General features: G+C 36.4%; 1 protein-coding gene across 1 annotated transcript in view; it reads right to left on the bottom strand.

Moving 5' to 3' along the window:
• LOC122790935 (protein Niban 2-like) overlaps window positions 1–19,294 on the bottom strand; it is a 1,255,142-nt gene that overhangs the window by 550,413 nt on the left and 685,435 nt on the right. The gene's annotated exons all lie outside the window — the stretch shown is intronic.

Below are 19,294 nucleotides of genomic sequence, written 5' to 3' on the forward strand. Positions count from 1 at the left end.
AGGCCAGGCTCAGGGTGAAGATGGCCCTCCTGTTGTAGAAGGTAACAATAGTCCACAAGAATCACAAAAACTGCATAAAGATGACAGAGTGGACTACTGAGGATAAGAAAAATGATGTACCGTTACTATTAAGAAGGCCAGAATTTTCACACAGATGCACAAAAAGATTGAAAGAAATTAGGGGAAAAGAAATTCTTGCACAAGAAAAAAAAATTGTGTTCATTAATACAACAGATTTGTGGAAAACATTATAAGCACCAAGAATTTGTGGGCCTTTTGGAAAAAGCAACTAAGGATGTGTGAAAATATCAAGGAAAATCTAAAGATTTTTGAAAGGTATAAAAAAGAAATATAGAAAGGGAAAGAAAGATCTGATATGGTGCTATATTTATGCAAAGGAGAAAACCAAACTAATCAATGCAAAAACAGCAGCCTAAAAGATATTCAGAGAGAAATACAGGCAAAGATATCCAAGACTTGGAAAAATTCAAAACACAAAATAAAAACACAAAGAGGGAACAGAGAACAGAAGATTTGTACAATAAAAGTTGAAAAAAATAGAAGCTGAAGTTATGGAATACCTATACCTGGTAAGTGAAGGAGGTAGTGTAGAAATTCTAACAAGTTATATCGCAGCATGATGGAACAAGGAGTCCAGCAAGTAAGGAGAAACAGGAGGAGCAGGAGGCATCTGAATAAGAAATACGGACATGGGAAAGATGAGAGATTTAATATGGTGCAATATTTACGCAAAAAGAGAAAAGAAAACTAACCAATACAAAAAGAGCAGTAGCAAAGATATTTGACAAATACAGACAAAGGCATACAGATATGAACGTTTACAATACAAAAAATAAGAAAACAAAGAGGAAAAGTAGTAAGAGGATTAATAATGGAGAAGTTAAAAAATTCAAACTGAGGTTATGGATTACCCAAGTAAAGGATATAGTGTAGACCATTTAACATCACAGAAGGATATATCAATGGTTCCCCAAATTAGAGAGAAACCAGTGGAGGGGGAACATCTGATCAATTGCCATATGAAGATACTATGCAGCCTTTCATAGGAAATCAGCACAAAAGTTTAAATGGAGTTGGACAGCAAGGGAAGTAACAGGAAACTGTGGCAACTCTGACAAAGTCAATGTTGTGCAGCTACAGGCCAGGGAGTTCTCATACAAAACAGCAATAGATGACAGGATAAACTGAAGAGAATGTGCAACAGGAAGATGCTCTGCAACTTCCTATAGAATGCTCGCAGGAAATGGAGAAGAATGCGCCCTCAAGTTTAGAAAAAAAATGATCCAAGAGAAAAGCTGCTTGATTTAACAGAGATGGACAGACATATTAAGATCAATGAAAGAAATGGAATACAAGTCAATAAAACCCAAAACGTTAGACGTTTCATAAAACAAATAAACACAATTAGGACTGTTTGCAGAACTATAACAAAACAGATTTTGGAGAAATTTATGAAGATCCTATGAAACATAATGATGCTAAATGGATAGACGTAAAAGAAAGAATAAGAAATTTAAATGCACAGGATATGAAATGGGATGAAGTAACGGCCAGAGATTGAAACAAAATTAAGAAGAGCTCCTCAATGGAAAACCTCGGGCCCAGATGCAGTACCTAACTTCCGGCTAAAAGTATTATCTTTACATGAAGATTTAGCCATGATGAAGTAGTATTTACACATGCACCATGAACAGATACCAACCTGGTTAACAGGAAAAATACTCTACTTAAGAGTGAACTTGCAAGCTAACCTAAAAACTGTACACCAATAACTTGCCTTTCAATGACGTACAAGCTATACACTTTAATTGATGCAGAGTTTACAGTCATTTAGAAGAAACTCCATCATGGTGTGACATCCCCACTCTGTGCCAGTAATTAAGGAGCCTCAATCCTCACCACTAATACTGGAGATGTACTTTCACTTGAAATACAAATGAATACACTACTCACTATTTCCAGATGCAGACCTCTCTGCATCAAACACAGTTTCCCTCAGCACACAGGGAACACGCTCAGTCCAGCATCTTGATCTCAGTTTCCCTCCAGGTCCCCAATAAGACTCCCTACTGGCACAGCTGTAGGGTTAAGGTCCTCAAGCTGAGTTCCCAAGCCAAGTCCTCCAGCACCATCTGTGAAACGAGTGCTTCATGTCCCTGTCCCAGGTAGCTGATAAACACACTGAGATTTGATTTACACACACAGGGAAAGGCTGGCACATATTACCCACACTATAAGGTAGATTGATAGCCATCAGTCAGTTACTATAAAGCTCTTAAAAGGGTACCCAGTTATACTGAGTGACATCAGTACGAATACAAATGGTAATGTTGACCAAACAGCACAGCTTTCAGGAGTGGCCACAGTTAACAGCAAATATATGCAAATACTCTCAAAGCTTAAATATTTTCTAAAAAGGTCCAGCCACAATGAAAAGTTTAAATATATTCAATAATAAATAAAACAACAAGAAAATTCTAAACATCTGTTTACAGTAAACACCAGAGTTTCAGCAGAGGGAATATAAAAAACACAGATGGAAAGTCTAACAGTTATAGAAAAACAGTACTGCTCCTCTCACTATATTTTCCTGACTAATCTAAACAGAATTATTGCTGTTTAGTTATGTTATATGTGCTGAACAGCGCAAGGCAAGATGATTTGGGCGAGTGGTCCTTGTTAGATCCAAGACAGAATACAGAATGCAGAGAGTAAACTCCTACTAACATCCAATTTTTGGATTATAGAATGACTTCTCACACATCTGGTCACCTGACTCGTTTCCCATGCTATCACCAACACTTGAAGCTGGGAGGATTTTAGCTCCTAAATGTTACTACTCCTTCAAGCAAGGTACACTGTTGATAATTAAAACAAGCAAACTTCACAAATACATTTTTAGCACATGTATCTGTACAAATCAGTTTGATATACAAATAACAACTTACAAAAATTCAGCTAGTTGTGCGGGCATGTCACATCCATTGCCCTACTTCTGGCATGCCTGACAGTACCTCCTATCATCAAACATGGCAACAGAATAAGAGCATAACAAAAGAAAGTCATATGGAACAAAGGATAATACAGAACTGTAAAATGAGGAAGAATCGAACCATGGCATGGATAGACTACAAAAAAGCGTTGGACTGTATTCAACATTCATGGATAAGAGTGCTTAAAACTGTTTAAGATCTACCCTACACTAACCGATTACAGTACAGTGACCATGAAACAGTGGCAAACCACTTGGCAGTTAAGCCATAACAAGGAAAAATTATTATTCCAAGGATAAAAATTCTAAAAGCCATATTTCAGGGTGGCTGTCACCACTGCTCTTAAAACTTTTCAGATGACGTAAGAATGTCATTTGGTCTTGATAAATGTGCAAAAGCAACTTTTAAAGCAGGAAAGTTTCCCTCATCAAGAAAAAAATCATCAGCCTGGGACAGGAATGTGATATAAAAGAACTTGAGCAAGAGGGAGTGTATAAACATTTGGGAATTGATGCAAGATGAACTATAAAACATGAACAAATGTGAATAAAACTTAGAAGTATTTTAAAAGACTAAAATTAATACTGAAAACAGCACTGACATCTAGGAACAAAGTCCAAGCAATAACACAATTAGATCTTCCTGTCCTAATTTACAGTTTTGGAGTGACTGACTTGCCCCCAAAAGGCATTGGATCTGCTGGTCAAGAAAACAAGGATTCATCATGTTAATCAAATAATGTATAAAATCAGTGTATAGATCTGCAATCTTAAACTGCATACATATCTGCTGACCTCACAAGACCCAAATGTAGCGAAATTTTAAAACATGACAAGTCTAAGATGACTTCCCTTCTTGGTTTAGTAGATGCATATCTATATCAAGCAGGAATCAAAATCAGTATTGAAGTAGATAAAAATCAGGCAGCAATTGAATGTGCAACACACAAAAGAAAGGATACAAGGTGAAGGATCAGATAAGGTAGGAAATGTGGAAAATGCATAAATATAGTTGCAAGAACAGAAAACCCTTGGAACAACTTCATGTTGATTGGGATCAAATACAGGAATGCTAAGGAGAGGTGAATTTAAATCAAAAGATGAAAGATTAATACTGGCAGCCCAAGATAATAAACTACATACACGATGGTTTACAAAGTCTTTTGAACATGTGGGAGAAATGGACCAATGTAGGTTAGTTGCGCATACTGTTGCTGGTTGTGACAAACTAATGGCAGGAGGACTGTATACTGCAAGGCAAAATAATGTGGCAAAACTGTTGTGCTGGTAATTTTGCAAACATAATATTGAAGTATCAAAACAAATTGAAAACACGAGCCACAAAGCATTATAGAGAATGATGTTTATATCATATGAGATCACCCATTACCAACAGTTAAAAAAACAGACACAAGAAAATCAGATATACTAGTCCATGAAAAGAAAACAAAAGTAGCATAGATCGTTGAAATTACTATACCCAGACACTACAGTGTCTTGCCTACAGAGAGAGAGACAAAGTCATAAAAAAATCAAGACTTTCAGGGAGAAATGAGGGCAATGTGGAAGGATACCCAGACAGTTCCAATAGTAGCAGAGCAACAGGTCTTAAGAAAAAATTATAGTTCTACTTAGGTCACGCATGGGTCCACTTCTTAATTTCGAAAGATCACAATCCCAAGATACAGAATATCAAACCCAGAATCTAGAGTTATTTAAATTCGAAAGAAAAAAAAACTGTTAAAACCATGTTTTTGCATGTGGGCAGGCACACCAGCACCCACCACACCCCCTGCAACCTATATATACTAACTTCTAGATCGCTGTACAGTGAAGAGAATAGTAATGTACATCGCAATACAGTAGAACAGGAAAATTACCATTCCCTTCACTGTAGTGCGATCTCAGAGTTAGTATATTTAAATTGCAGAGGGGATGTGGGGTGCATGGTTTTAGCAGTTTTTTTTTTTCTTTCGAAATTTCACAACTCATGATTTTGGGTTTGATATTTTGAATCTCGAGATTGTGATCTTTCGAAATTAAGAAGTGGACCGTCACCCATACATGTAACTCAGTAAGAATTGCAAGAGGAGTCGATACTGGATACTTTTGACTAACATCAAAGATTGAAACAATACTAGTTTCATTTACTTTAGTCATACTTTCACTTGGAATGGGGTCCATTCCAGTCATGGTATTGGAAACCCAAAAAACATGGAGAAATTAAAAAAGAAATTAAGAAAGTTCTACAACCAAGAGATCTGACAGTTGAGCATTGCAAGCTTGTAAGCCAACATGAAAAGAACACAAAAAAATTACTGAGTCTCCGGGCAAGATAGGAAGTATATACAAACACACTAGCTCCATTGCAACACAGTCTGGGTACATATGCATGCTTGATTACCTGTTGACAGGGAAAGTCTAACTGGAAAGCATCCATTTGCAGAGGAGGGCCTAGCTGAAAACCTTCACACACAAACTATACAAAAGCAAAATAAAGGAAATTTAAGTCATTTACTGTCAAATTATGCACAACATATTTCCTAACTTATTTTCTATCAAAAGATAATCAGTATTACAGCTAAATATTACTTCCCATTTTTTCTGTCTAGTTCATAGATATAACACTAGCAGCACTATAAATCTGAGGAATAATGCAAGTCACAACATTCCCTACAGCTCACACTGACTCTCTACATAACCATCAGATACTTGTACATTTCCACGGGTGCAAATTCATCTATTTCTTTTGTGGTTCACTGAAAGTAAGAAACTGATACACTTTGGCTCCTGGAATGTTTTAAAGCCATGTCATTTTTTTTAAGGCTCATACACAGTCACCTATTTTAAATCAAACTTGCTGTTTACCTTACTGTTTTAAACACATGCTTCACCTACTGATTTAAAATTATAGTTAATGCCCAAGGAAATAAAGTTTGTAATTGCTTCACATCTGAGAAGTCGTGAACATTTTTCCAGCAAATAATGTCATGGAAGATAACTCATATTTGATATCTAGGTAGGGTTGCCAGCTGTCCGGTTTTTGACCGAACTGTCCGGGTTTTCAATTGTCCAGTTAGTTAAAAAAAAAAACTCATGAAGTCCGTTTTTGTGCGCCAGAGGGAGAGAGAAATGTAAAAATCCAGCAGCAAGGGCGGTAGCTACTACACAACAAACAACATGCTTTTAAATTTTTTCCTGGTAGCTACATAGTTTAGACAGTACATTTACATACACATTGGCAGTGATAACACAATACAAATGGACAATTTTATTTTCTGCTATTTTCTGGCTGATTCTATCACTGTAGAGATATCACTGTCCACCAGTACTAAGTTTTTTTTGTTTTTTTATCCATTATCCTACCAAGCACTGACAAAAGAAATCTTATAGCTTATAGCAAAATGCTTAAGCACTCTAAAGTTGCCCAATGTTGTTGCACTGCCAAGTACCTACTTCTGACTTTAGTACACCACCTCAGACTGTGCTACTCACCTGGCAGTGCACCCTTATTTTATTTTGTATGATCTCTATGATGTGATTTGTATTCCATCCATGAAATATTGTGCTTTGTGCTTTTTGTTTTTTTGCTTGTTACCCAACATTGTTTTGCTTTTTTATTTTGTTTGATGATTTTCGCTTTGCCTCTCTTCACAATCTTTGTTTAAAAAATGAAATGTTAAAACTGCAGTGCATGTTCTCTCTTGCATTGCATCTTTCTGCTGCTTGATCTTTCTTCTATCTTTTTTTCAGTCTTATCATTTTTAGTTATATTGCTTTTTACGAGTCTGCATCTTTATTTAGTCATATCTTAGGCGTGTTGCTGGAAGTTACCTGTTTTAACTTTACGCTTTTGGGAAGTTAGAATAAACATTAATGAAAGTCTGTAACAGTATGTGCTTTTTCTTTAGATATGTAGAAAATTTGAACAAAAACATATATAGTTTGAATTAATTTCTGAACATACATATCACAACATTTTTCAACATTTCATGTGTATATACATGTAAAATGATTCATCCACAACCCCTCGGGAGCATCTTTGAATATATGAGTAGTAAAATCAAAACGACTAGGGCAGTACCCCTCAGCAATATTGACTCCCACCCAATACATCCACTAATCTGGAAACTACGAAGAAGCTGAAAACTTAATACATCTTAATGACCAAACTGAGTACCTGTCCCACGCCCAGCACAAACAGTATTTGACAGAACTTAATAAATGCAAGGGAATGTTAAGATCATCACTGAGTATGAATCAGTAGCTCTAAAATATTGACTTAGCGATCTTTATTTCAAAATCAAACAATATTTTTTAAATAAAAAAACTGCATTTTACATTTTTTTGTGGATTTTAATCAGATTTTCCACCATGTGCACAGGCTAATTTTTTGACCTTTAATCTCCATGGATCATCCATAATTAGGCATTTTTCAACATAGAATAATACATGTGGACAAAATATGCCAACTTTTGATTCTTTTCAAAAATATCTGCATCCTATACTTTAGCAGCAGACAGAAAATAAATAAGCCTTCTCTTTTTTCTCTTCTGGCTTTAGTCATCAAAAGTGGTGTGGTCATCAGCTGATGTCACTGTGATGTCTGATGTCACAAATAGGTCCTGCAGGCGTGGGGGGGGGGTGGGGAGTGGTGGTGGTGTGTGATGCGACTTGAGGGGCGTCACTTTGAGTTACTGCAAATATCTAGGATTTGCATTCTTGAAAACACAGTATCACATCAAATTAACATCAGAAGCAGTGTGATCATTACACAATACCCACAGTAACGGTTTCCTATTATAAAGGCAAAATATGGAGTGCAAATGCTTGAAATCACCTGGTGAGACAGATGGGAAGTACCTATTAAAAAGGTGCAGCAACATGGCAGCTACAGTTAAGAAAAGATAAGCATCTACATAGATCTAGAAGAACAAATGGTTTAAGAAGGATCATCATTCTTTACAAACCAGTGAACCATCTGCCACTACGCCTACTGCCAAGCTCTTTTCAATTCTGGGTACACACCAATGATTTTGGCAAATTAATCTGAAATAATCAAAATCAAGATGTGCACCAGTAACACATTCTTGTTTCAGTACAGACACAGTACCTTTGGGTATACAACCCGTACCAGAAATATTTCTGAATGTATCTGCAGAAAGGACTGAGGGGATTTGAATGTACAGCATTACTGATGACATTCTAATATAGGGTTCTGCAAGTCAACAGTATAACAAACAGATTAAACTTTTGACAAACTGATGTCAAAAAAGTTGGAAACATTGCAGCAATGAAACTAAAAGCCAGATATCAGACAAGAGTTACATCCATGAAGTACATGGATGCTTTAATTGGTGTTGATGGGATGTAGCCAGATTCTGAAAGTGCATGTCATAGCAATTATGCCAACTCCTCCTGAGGTACCACCCATAAGTGGTGCCTTAACGACTGTTACAGATGACAAGATGGCCAGAAATGTAATGCAATTTCATCCACTAATGAAGCCATATTTTATAGTCATTGTGTAACTACCTTTTATACACAGTATTTTGTTCAAAGGAGACAAAGTCATCATTCCAATTCAATTAAACTAAATGTTATATAAATCTCACTTGAGAATAAAGAACAAAAATGCATCACATTTTGACCAAAGATGAAAATGCAGCAAAATAAATGGCACAATACTATAATCTACGGGGTAAAGCTTCCTACAGTTTCATTAAAGAAAACAGTAATAAAAAACAATGCTATAATACAGAAATATAAACATTTCAATAAAAAAGGAAACCTCAAGAATGACTATAGATCAGGTTATGGATAGAAATCCCAAATTAAAGTTACTATTAAACATCCTACTCAGAGAAGAAATGCATTTCACAGGGAGACAATATGCAGCCACATTTAAGAAACAGAAGTCATTTGAGGGTGTTACCGGACTAGGTGCTTAAGCCATAAAATTAGCTGAATGCAAGTACAAAGAACTGTTGGAGACGGTAGAGAAGAATTCAATATACAAATTCTACACCTGCAGTGATGCCCATAAAGACCAAGCCTCATTAGGAATAGACCGTCACAACTTCAGTGGAATAGTCAAGTCTATTAATGCTACTGCAAAGCGTGGTTCAGAACTGAACCATAGAATTCTGAATAGGACTAAACATTTCATGGTATACTGATGAAGACCCAGAACCGCTTTCAGAATTGAATTTTTTTGCTCCCCACTGTTGCCAATGGATTCAGGCTTCCTTAATGCCCACACCCAATATCAGTTCTGCAGCTCTCGTATCTTGTCAGTTTCGGGTGTGACCTGGTGTCCTCCTTTGGGGGGGGGGGGGGCTCCTTAATGACAAGGCCAAAAAACTCTACTTCCAAGCTCTTAAAATGTCAAGCCATCCTGGTACTGCAGTGTGAGATGATCCAGGTGAGGACAGTTGCACTGCATTCGTCATGAGGCTTTTTATTAGCATTTGTGCAGGATTTAAACCCCACACATCTTTTTTTAGTAAATCCACATTAATAAATCTGGTTGCATGTTACAGCCAAACTACTATAGCAGTTAAACAGGGCCTTTGTGCAGGAGTAGAATACCTAGACCTAGCAAAGATTTTTGAGACTCTCTCACTCTATAATAGACGCAGCATTACAAAATTAATAATGTAATCCTTATTTGATAAACTAGATCAATGATTGTCAGAGCACAATACTAGGAGTTAACTCAGAACATCTACCTTAACAAAAGGTGTACATCAGGGCTTGGTCCTGAAGCTTTTTTTATTCAATCTTGTATTTTCTACAACTCCTCGCAGTTAATGGAGCAAATTCAGCATTCCAGCCACACTCCCAATAAGGAGTCCACCACAACTATCAACAAACCAAAAGTGCCTAACCCAGCAACAGTATATGTTAATCTTTCAGAATAGTAAATATACTAGAGTCCCTGACTAAGCGTCTACTTGTTATATTGCATATATGCTCTTAACAGTGTGCACACTACCCAGTCGCTAGCTCCCTCAACCTCCACCGCTCAACCTAGACCGTACCTGCCCCTAATCTGCCCAAAGAATGCTCCTGACTATAGGACTCAAACTGGTCATTCAAACAGCCCTGGCAAGTAGCAGCTAAAGGGCCAACAACAAAAACTAAAGTAAAAAATAAAATATTTGTGTAAAGCAATATTAAATAAATCTAACTTGTTTTTTTCCAAATTGATTAGTATAAGAGGAGTATATCACACCACAGTTACTTGCCTAATTGTTTTTTTGCAAAATCGTTGGCAAACTCCCGTGTGGTGGTTTCAACCCACTCCATTCACCCTTGCTGTGCTCGGGCTCACTCCACTCCCCTAACCCTAATTCCCACCCACCCTCACTACACATGCATTTTTGCCATAGCCACACCTACCACCTTGCAACCAATCCCACTTCGTCTTTTCACCCCCCATATATTAACAGCTCCTACTATCTATACCCAAATCCACTAAATACTACATACCATATTACTACACTCCTCACTATGCTAGCTCCTACACACATACTACTTTCTCTCACTTTAAACTCTCCTCTACTCCTGCTATACATTATATCCTCATATGAGAACACTCTCAAGCACTTACTGTAACCACCACACCTCATCTGTACCAATAGTACATCACAGACACCACTGGCCTATTACCCAAGCTCTCTTTTACACAACTAATACTGACAATCACACAAACCCCTTCCACAACCAGGTCCACCACCTCTCAGATTCTTTAAGAAAATCACCAAGCTCCTTCAACACATACACAAAAACAATACTGGCAGGGGCATCCACCGCAATCCATGCCCCAAGAATTCATATAATACAGCCCAACCCTCCCTAAAACAACCTTAGTCAAATTCACCATAGAAAAACTCATCTCTCTTCTTCAACATTAATGCTCATACCTTAGGGGTACCTCCAGGTTCCATCCTTGGATCCCTTCTTTTCACCCTATTTACTAATCACTTCCACACTGCAGCCCCCCCCCCCCCCCAAGCCAAAATCATTCAATATGCTGACTCCACTCAGATCTGCTCTTAAAAATCTAATCCAACCATATTTAGCATCCAGGCCCTTTCGCTCAAATAAGAATCTACTCCTCAAAGTCATCAAAGTAAAAAAAAAACAGCAGGTGAAGCCCTATACTCCTACTATATTGCAAAACTCTGGAACACTCTACCCAGCCCACCTTCTCACCTAAACAGTTTAAAAAACTCCTAAAAACCCACCTTACAAACTCTTGGCTATGTACCTGCCACAGCCCAGGATACACTCCTTACCATCCCCTTAGTATATTTCCTCAAACATAAATCTTAACTTCTCCTCTATTACCTAGGTTTGATCTTATCTATACTTCCTTTCTTAGTAACTCATCATAATGAACTGAACACAACCCCTCAGAATGTGTAACACTCATATGTTTCATCACTGTTGTAAATAGTCTTACAAAAATGTTTCCTGTTCAATCTCCCGTACAGCTATTAAGTTTGTAATGTGTAATTACTTTATGTCTTTTCTAAATTTGCTTTAACAAAACACTGTACTGTCTACTGCTGTACCGTATGAATTTTGCGGAGCTTTCCTCCCCCGGGCCACCACTGAAAAAGGACATGTCCAGATTGACTTTCCCTGTTAATAAATGTAAAATAAAATAATTGTAAGATATGATTTATAGCCAATTTTGACGGATATTTTTAATTTAATGTTACTCTATAGAAACTGTAAATATAGGTAAATAATATGGAACTACATTTGGTAATGACATGGGAAATTGTGTCTTAGCACACTGGATGGCTTAATCCTTGAAGTAGCAGACAATAGGGTTTTTGGAATTTATACATAATCTGATTTCTCATTTAACAATCAGGTAAGCTTTATTAGAAAAGTACACTCTTGTTCAGGTGAACTCACTGTTAAAATCTAAGACATGAAAGCAATCTTGATTCACTTTGAAAAACATATGCAAGATCAGTTCTTGAATATAACAATTATTTTTTGCATTTACAACAAAAATCTATTAACATTGAACAAGGAGCCCAAATGCATGAAATAACCTGATGAGTCAGATGTAAAGAACCCACTGAATAGAGTAGCAGCATGCCAACTAGTGTTAAAAGATTTACATAGACCTGGAGGAGCTCAGCAAATAGATTAAGTGCAAGCAAAATTCTTTAGAAACTGTTGAAGAAGCATCTGCCACCGTGCCAACTGCTAACCTCTTTTCATTTCTTGATGCAAATCAAGGCTTTTGGCAAATTAAAATGAAAGATGCAAACTCAGAATTTTGTATCACTACTGTTATCACTGGATTCATACAAACTGATTACTTGACTGTTTAAAAGAAAACATTAAAAATTCCAGGTAGTCTGACAACTGCACACTACTTCTACAAAGCCAAAATAATAATTACTTAAATGACAGACAACCCTGTACCTAGCAATTAAAGTTAACTTTGACGGTTTACACTTTAGACATCAGAATGTAATGACAATAATAAAACCTGGCCACAGTAATTTTAAGCCCTTAAACACTCACAAATGACCATACAGTAATTTTAAGCCCTTAAACACTCACAAATGACCATCAGTTTCAGCCACTTGTATGACAGACTATACACTTCAGAAATTGGACTGTGCCAAATGAACGAATACATAAATACCTGACACACAGGAAATTATCCTCAGCTCATAGCTGTCAAAATGTGTTGTAAAAGCGGCATTGCAGCCACCCTCCCTAATATACCTCTCAACCTCATCAGCTTCTGTGGCCCTCTCCCTCAAGCATCTCGGAATGTACTCCTAGAAAGGCTGTGGGAGCAAATAAAATTTATTAGTCTGGCATATCTTCTTTGTTCCCTACGCCAGATGACCATGAAGCTTTATGGGGGTGAATATGTTGACAGCTGTAAGAGTGCTTTTTGTACTTGTACCCCCAGCACTTAGGGTTTTAGTAATGGCCTCACCCCCCCCCATTAACTGAATGGGATCACCACAGAGGCTCATGATGCCTTCCCCATGCAACTATTTGCTTCTTCACACCCATGCTGATGACAGAGCATAAAGCCCACCCCCAGGCCTTACATTGGCATTGCAGTCTCTACTCAGTGGGATCATGACAGTCCAGGATGAGTTTTAGCCCCCCCCCCCCATGGGCCTGCATATCCTTCCTGCTAGCTTGGTCAGCCTACCAGGTCACCAATTAAACCTTTGGTCAACTTGGTTGCAGTAAGAGCATTACCCCTTGTCACCACCAGGGCTGGCAACTTATATTTAACATGTGATGTAAAATTTTTGACTCTTTGCAAGTATTAAACCAAACATTTCAAACAAATGTCAGAATATTTTAATTAAAAATCAATCATAACCGTAACACTAACCCATCATCTTCCATCTTCATTGATCTTTCAAAAGCTTTCGACATGGTAAATCATAAACTCCTTCTGCACATACTACAATCTCTCTCAATTCATCCTTCTTCCTTATCCTGGTTTACATCTTACCTTGAACATCGTCAGCAGGCAGTACTTTGGAAAAACTCACTATCGACTCTCCTTCCTATCTCTTTAGGAGTACCTCAAGGGTCTATACTTGGCCCTCCTATTTTCTATATTTATTAACGACCTACAGTCAGCTATTCCTAACACTACTTGCATACAATATGCAGATGATTCCACGATAATCTGCACTGCTTCCTCTCAGACTGAACTCCAGTCACTTACCCAAAAAGCTTTTTCCACTGTTGAACACTGGTTCTCTGACCGTTGCCTTCTACTTAACCCAAAGAAAACAAAGTTGCTATTGTTCTCTCCTACACACAAATCAAGCTCTCTTAACTTCTCCATTACTTCCTCTGATAACACCCTGATTTCTCCTGATGCTACTACAAAACTACTAGGAGTAACTATTGACAACAATCTCAATTTTGATTCTCATATAAACAACACAATAAAAACAATAAACAAAAAGATTGGTTTCCCTCTATAGAATCAAATCATTCCTTCGCCTGAAGCTCGGACCACCTTAGCCAGTTCTCACCTTATCTCTACCCTTCTATATGCTTCCACTATTTATACCAATCTCTCAAAATATAACCTCAAGAAACTTAGCACATCCTACCATAACATTGCCAGATTTGCCACAGGATCTCTCTTCAGAACCCATCACTGTCATAACCTAAAACAACTAGGCTGGCTGGAACTTCTAACAGGCTGACTTATCAACAGCTCTTAACTGCTCACAAAATTCTTTATCAGCCTGCTAAAACACCTGTTCTCTCCAACCTCATCACCATATAATAACTTGAAACAGCTCGCTCTGCAAACAAACTACTGGTTAATACTACCATACCCAATAACTCTGCTGGCAATAGCCTTTTTCTAACTCTGTTGGACATATGTGGAACAAACTACCATCTGATATCTCGTCTTTGATGAGAGTCCTCCACTCTTTAAAAACAGCTAAAGACACATCTTAACAAGCACTGGCTTTGCTAACAGCCTGTAACCAGACTAACCTGTCTTGTATCCTTCCCTCCTAAACTCCTCCTCACATAACACACTAGAGAGATAAAAACAAAAAAAAAAGTTTTTACTAATTTTTTCTAATTTTTCCATATTAGAAACTTATATCTTAGAATATCTATAGCAATTATATGTTACAACTTTGTTTTAACTTGCCTCTCTCCAAAGATTTTATGTCTGTCATAATGTTTAATAATTTTAACTTGTTTGGACCATTACTGTGCATAATTTGTAAATTTCGGAGTTTTCTCCCGGGCCTCCACTGAAAATGGACATATATCCAGCTGGACTAGCCCGGTCAACAAATGTAAAATAAAATAAAATAAAAATAAATAAAATTAAATGTTTTCATTTACACTACAATTGAAAGGATTAAGCTACGTATATTACAGTAAAAACTATAATGGTGGTGCAGCGGTTAATGTCACCTCACAGCAAGAGTTTCTCCGGTTCGATTCTCCACTAGGGTGCAGAGTTTGTATGTCCTCCCTGCATTTGGGTGGGTTTCCTCCAGGTACTTTGGTTTCCTCCGACATTCTAAAGACATGCGACTGGAGTGCTTCTCCACGGGCCTCCACTTAAAATAGGCTCTATGGAGTCTAGTTGGACTTTCCTGGTCAACAAATGTTAAATAAAATAGAGAGACTCAAAATATCACAAAAGCAACTCGAAAACCTCAAAATGTTTTGTGGAAACTCAGACCAAGACAACACATTAGTGCCAACCAAAAGAAATGAATTCTCCTTACACCATAATGTAGCCAAGCTCTTTCATTCTTTTTATTAGAACTTCCTCAGAGCTGGTGTTAAATCAACTTAATGTCCTTTTAAAATAAGCATTAGATCAAATGACCACATCACTCAAACGTACAATTAAATACTTAAAAGATTTTAAACGCAATTTCCAAAGTATACAAAGTGTATACTATATTAAAATTCATTACAAACCTATTTCTTACTTCTAATAAACAAATGTAAACATTTTCAAGTCTAGATATTAAAAATTCAAAGTCTTTGTAATTTTAACAAACATTTAACGTTTATATTCTCATTCAAACCTGTCAGTTTACATACAATATGATCTGCCAATTTTACTCCACTTCCAAAACTGCTATTGTCATCACATAAATGCGTTTCTGTAATGTAATCATTTACAAAAACACGCATTTTCTAAACTCGGTACAACTGTTGCCATGTTTGGCCAAAGCATTTGTAAAATCATTCTTTTTAATTGCAAATAAACATTCATAAAAATTCTGTTTGACATTTTTCTTGTTGTTTTTCCTACATAAAAACTATCACAAGTCACATAGTCAAATAAACCATGAAAGTGGAACTACATGTGAATATATACCTGGTCCAAACTTTGCCCCTTTTTTTTAAGAATGCATCAAAAATACATTACAGTGATCATTGATGTTACCTGCAATATTTACAATTTGGACAGTGAAACATTCCACCTTCTCCAGAAAGCATGTCATTACTTAGCTCAACCCTTTCAAATTAAACTAAATTTTGGTGCAGACCGTATAGCTGATGTCAAATCTTGCTTATCAAGAATTATTTCCCAATTATTGCTCATCACACTTCTAATATTTTAACAATCAAAAGAAACAGGAAGTAAAAGAATGAATAATAAGGTCACACAGGAAAATCAACTGGTTAAAAATACAAAGAAAAATCTAGCAAAGCTAGACTTTTCACTGAGTGATACCTTAAAGGGTAATTTGCATATATCCCATGTTAACTGACACAAGGGGCTTAAGGTATCGCACTGTGGAAAGTCCAGCTTTGCTAGATTTTTCTTGTAGTGTTTTTTAAGACAAAGGAATTGGAAATGCGATTACTTTAGAAGCATTTTCTTTTTTTACCTTTATTAAAGTCCATTTTTTAAAATGGAAGAAAACTTGCACCTAAAATTTTAACTTCACTGATAAAGTCTTTTGACTTATCCCGGTTAGGGGTTGCCACTAGAGATCACTGGTCTGCTATTGACCGGCAGTGGATTTTTGTGGTATCCAGTTGCCAGGTCAGCACCCAAATTTCCACAGAAGGCACGCATACTCACACACCTACCTGAATGTCTTTAAAGCTCACAACCACAGGGAGGACATGCAGACTCCACACAAAAGGTGCTCCAGCCAAGAATTGAACCGGAGAACCTCTTCCAGTCAAGGTGACTGCACTAGCCACTGCAGTCAGTTATAATCTTACCCAAAATCTTTTCATTATATCCATCAATAAACAAACCCATAAGGTAAAAAAAACAGAAGACCACCACTCCAAAAGACAAATAAAACACCAAACTGGAGGATGTAGCTGGAACTGAGATGAACTGCACAACTTCTTGAGCGTAAAAAAAAGCTTTATTAAACGCTTACATCCACAATCGGAAATTTTGAATATATGAACAACCAGGTATAAATACTCTTAAAAAAATAATCAACTTGTAAAACAATTAAATAATTAACTTTCTATTGGTTAAAAAGCATTTGATGTTGATTGAATCATTCAAGCCAGGAAAAAATTTGCTCCTACCCTCAATTGCCACAACATTTTTCTTTCTACTTTATTTTTAATATTGCCACCCCTACCATCATCTAAAACTTGCTCTAAAATAGCAAAGGAATATTTTTTGTGAATTTCACAAGATCTTGTGCGTCTAAAACGAGCATTATTCATGTCTTTTGTTTTAATGGCATAAAGATGCTCTCTCATTCTTATATGAGCACATCTAGTGGTCATCCCTATAGAATATGTTGGGCATCCTGAACATATCATGTATACTACATTATTTGTATTACAATTAAATCTACCAGGTATTCTTATAGTGTAGGATATGTTATCTAGAGATATATAGGGCCCCTAATGTATATAACTACAACAATTACAATTAAAACATTTATAAGTTCCATTAGGTTTATTAGACAACTCTAGATCTTGTCTTTTACACTTTCTAATAAATGTTATATATTCAAACTTTTTTTGTGAACAAACAGGGTTAATACCTAAAACTTCCCTCACTTTGCTATTCCCTGCTATTATATTCCAGTTCTTTTTAACTGTTGAAATGATTCCACTGCTGTCTACTGTCATTTCGACTGCTAACCTAGGAAGAGCTTCTGCACTCTTAGTCTGAATGGCAAAATTGTTAACTACAACGCCATGAGACAAAATGGGAGGGAAATCCTTATCTCTTCTGGATTTAATTTCTGAACTAATTTTATTTACAATTTCTAGAGGATAACCTCTCTCTAAAAATAAAGTAATAAATTTAACTACTTCATGAAAATCTGCTTCCTGACTCACCATTTGAGATGCTCTTATCATTTGACCCTTAGGTACATTGTTCTCCATATAAAAAGGATGGTTAATATTATAATGCACATAATTGTTCACATATATCTCTTCCATGTATTTTACTAACAAATGATTTATTACATAAATTCCAACTCAATTCCACATCTAAGTAGAAAACTTTATATCCAATGTCACCACCCACGAATTTTAGAAAAGAACTACTAGAATTTCATTGTCTAGAAAAGTTGCAAAAGAACAAAGGTCCTTGAATGACAAAGAACAAATTGATAAACCTACGATAATATAATACTTTACAGAAAAAACAGATCAGGTAAAATTTCTCCCACCAACCCACGACTAGGTCTGCAAATGCAGGAGCTACCGTGGCCTCAATGGTCACACCCTTTAGCTGTTTATATTTACAATTAAAAAGAAAAAAAAATCACTCTAACATGATTTCCATGAAAGTGTGATACATTTTTACACAAAGCATCCGCAGCAAGTGTATTTATGTAAAAAGATGGTAACATATTCAACCCTTCAAGCTGAGGTATGGAAGTGTACAAAGCTTGAACGTCCACCACTGCCATGTAAAATTCATCATTGCCAGACAAAAAATGTATTACTAGATGTGAACATTCGTTTCCCTCTAAAAAGGACCATGAGTCCTTTATATAAGAAGCCAATTGCTGTACATATGGATTTAAAACTGAATCTAAAAAGAATGAAATCCCTCCTGTCGAACTCCCAGTTGCTGAAACTATAGGACACAATGGTGGTTTTACCACATTTTTATGTATTTTAGGTATACCAAAAGGTAAACCAACTTTAGGATTTAACAAAAAATTGTACAATTCGGTGGACAATTCACCATTCATCAACAAATCATAAAGGTAATATTCAACATATTTATAACATCTAAGTATTACATCATAGTTAACTTCACAATATTCGTCCACATTATCTAACATTTGCTCTACACCTTTTGTATAATCAGTATTAAGCATTAAAATCAATCCATCCCCTTTGTCAGCTTTCATACAACGTATCTGTCTTCCTTTACCAAAATTTGTGAAAAACTTCCTTTCATTTGTAAAATTGAAGAAATAGCACTTAGGTTTCTCATTCAACAAAAGCCTTTAATTTTCTAAGACTTTTAATTTTGAATGCAAAGGAGGGGTGTAAGTAGAAAGTTTATGCAGAGTTTTTCTAACATGAATCTCCTTCATAATATACACCAAATTTAAATTTCTAATAGACACTTTTAGTTTGAACAATGAGTTGGCTATACTCGCCCTTCGGCTCGGAATAAAATTCAAACCAAAATTAAAAACATGTTGCTCATTATCAGTTAAAACAATGTCAAGTTTCTTTACCACTCGGCCTAGTTCCAGGATTTCATTCTTTTTCCAAAAAACGACTTCTCCCTCTCGTTTGGTT

Source organism: Protopterus annectens, chromosome 16.part0 (genome assembly GCF_019279795.1).
Source record: "Protopterus annectens isolate FY-2018-M chromosome 16.part0, PAN1.0, whole genome shotgun sequence".
NCBI lineage: Eukaryota > Metazoa > Chordata > Ceratodontiformes > Protopteridae > Protopterus > Protopterus annectens.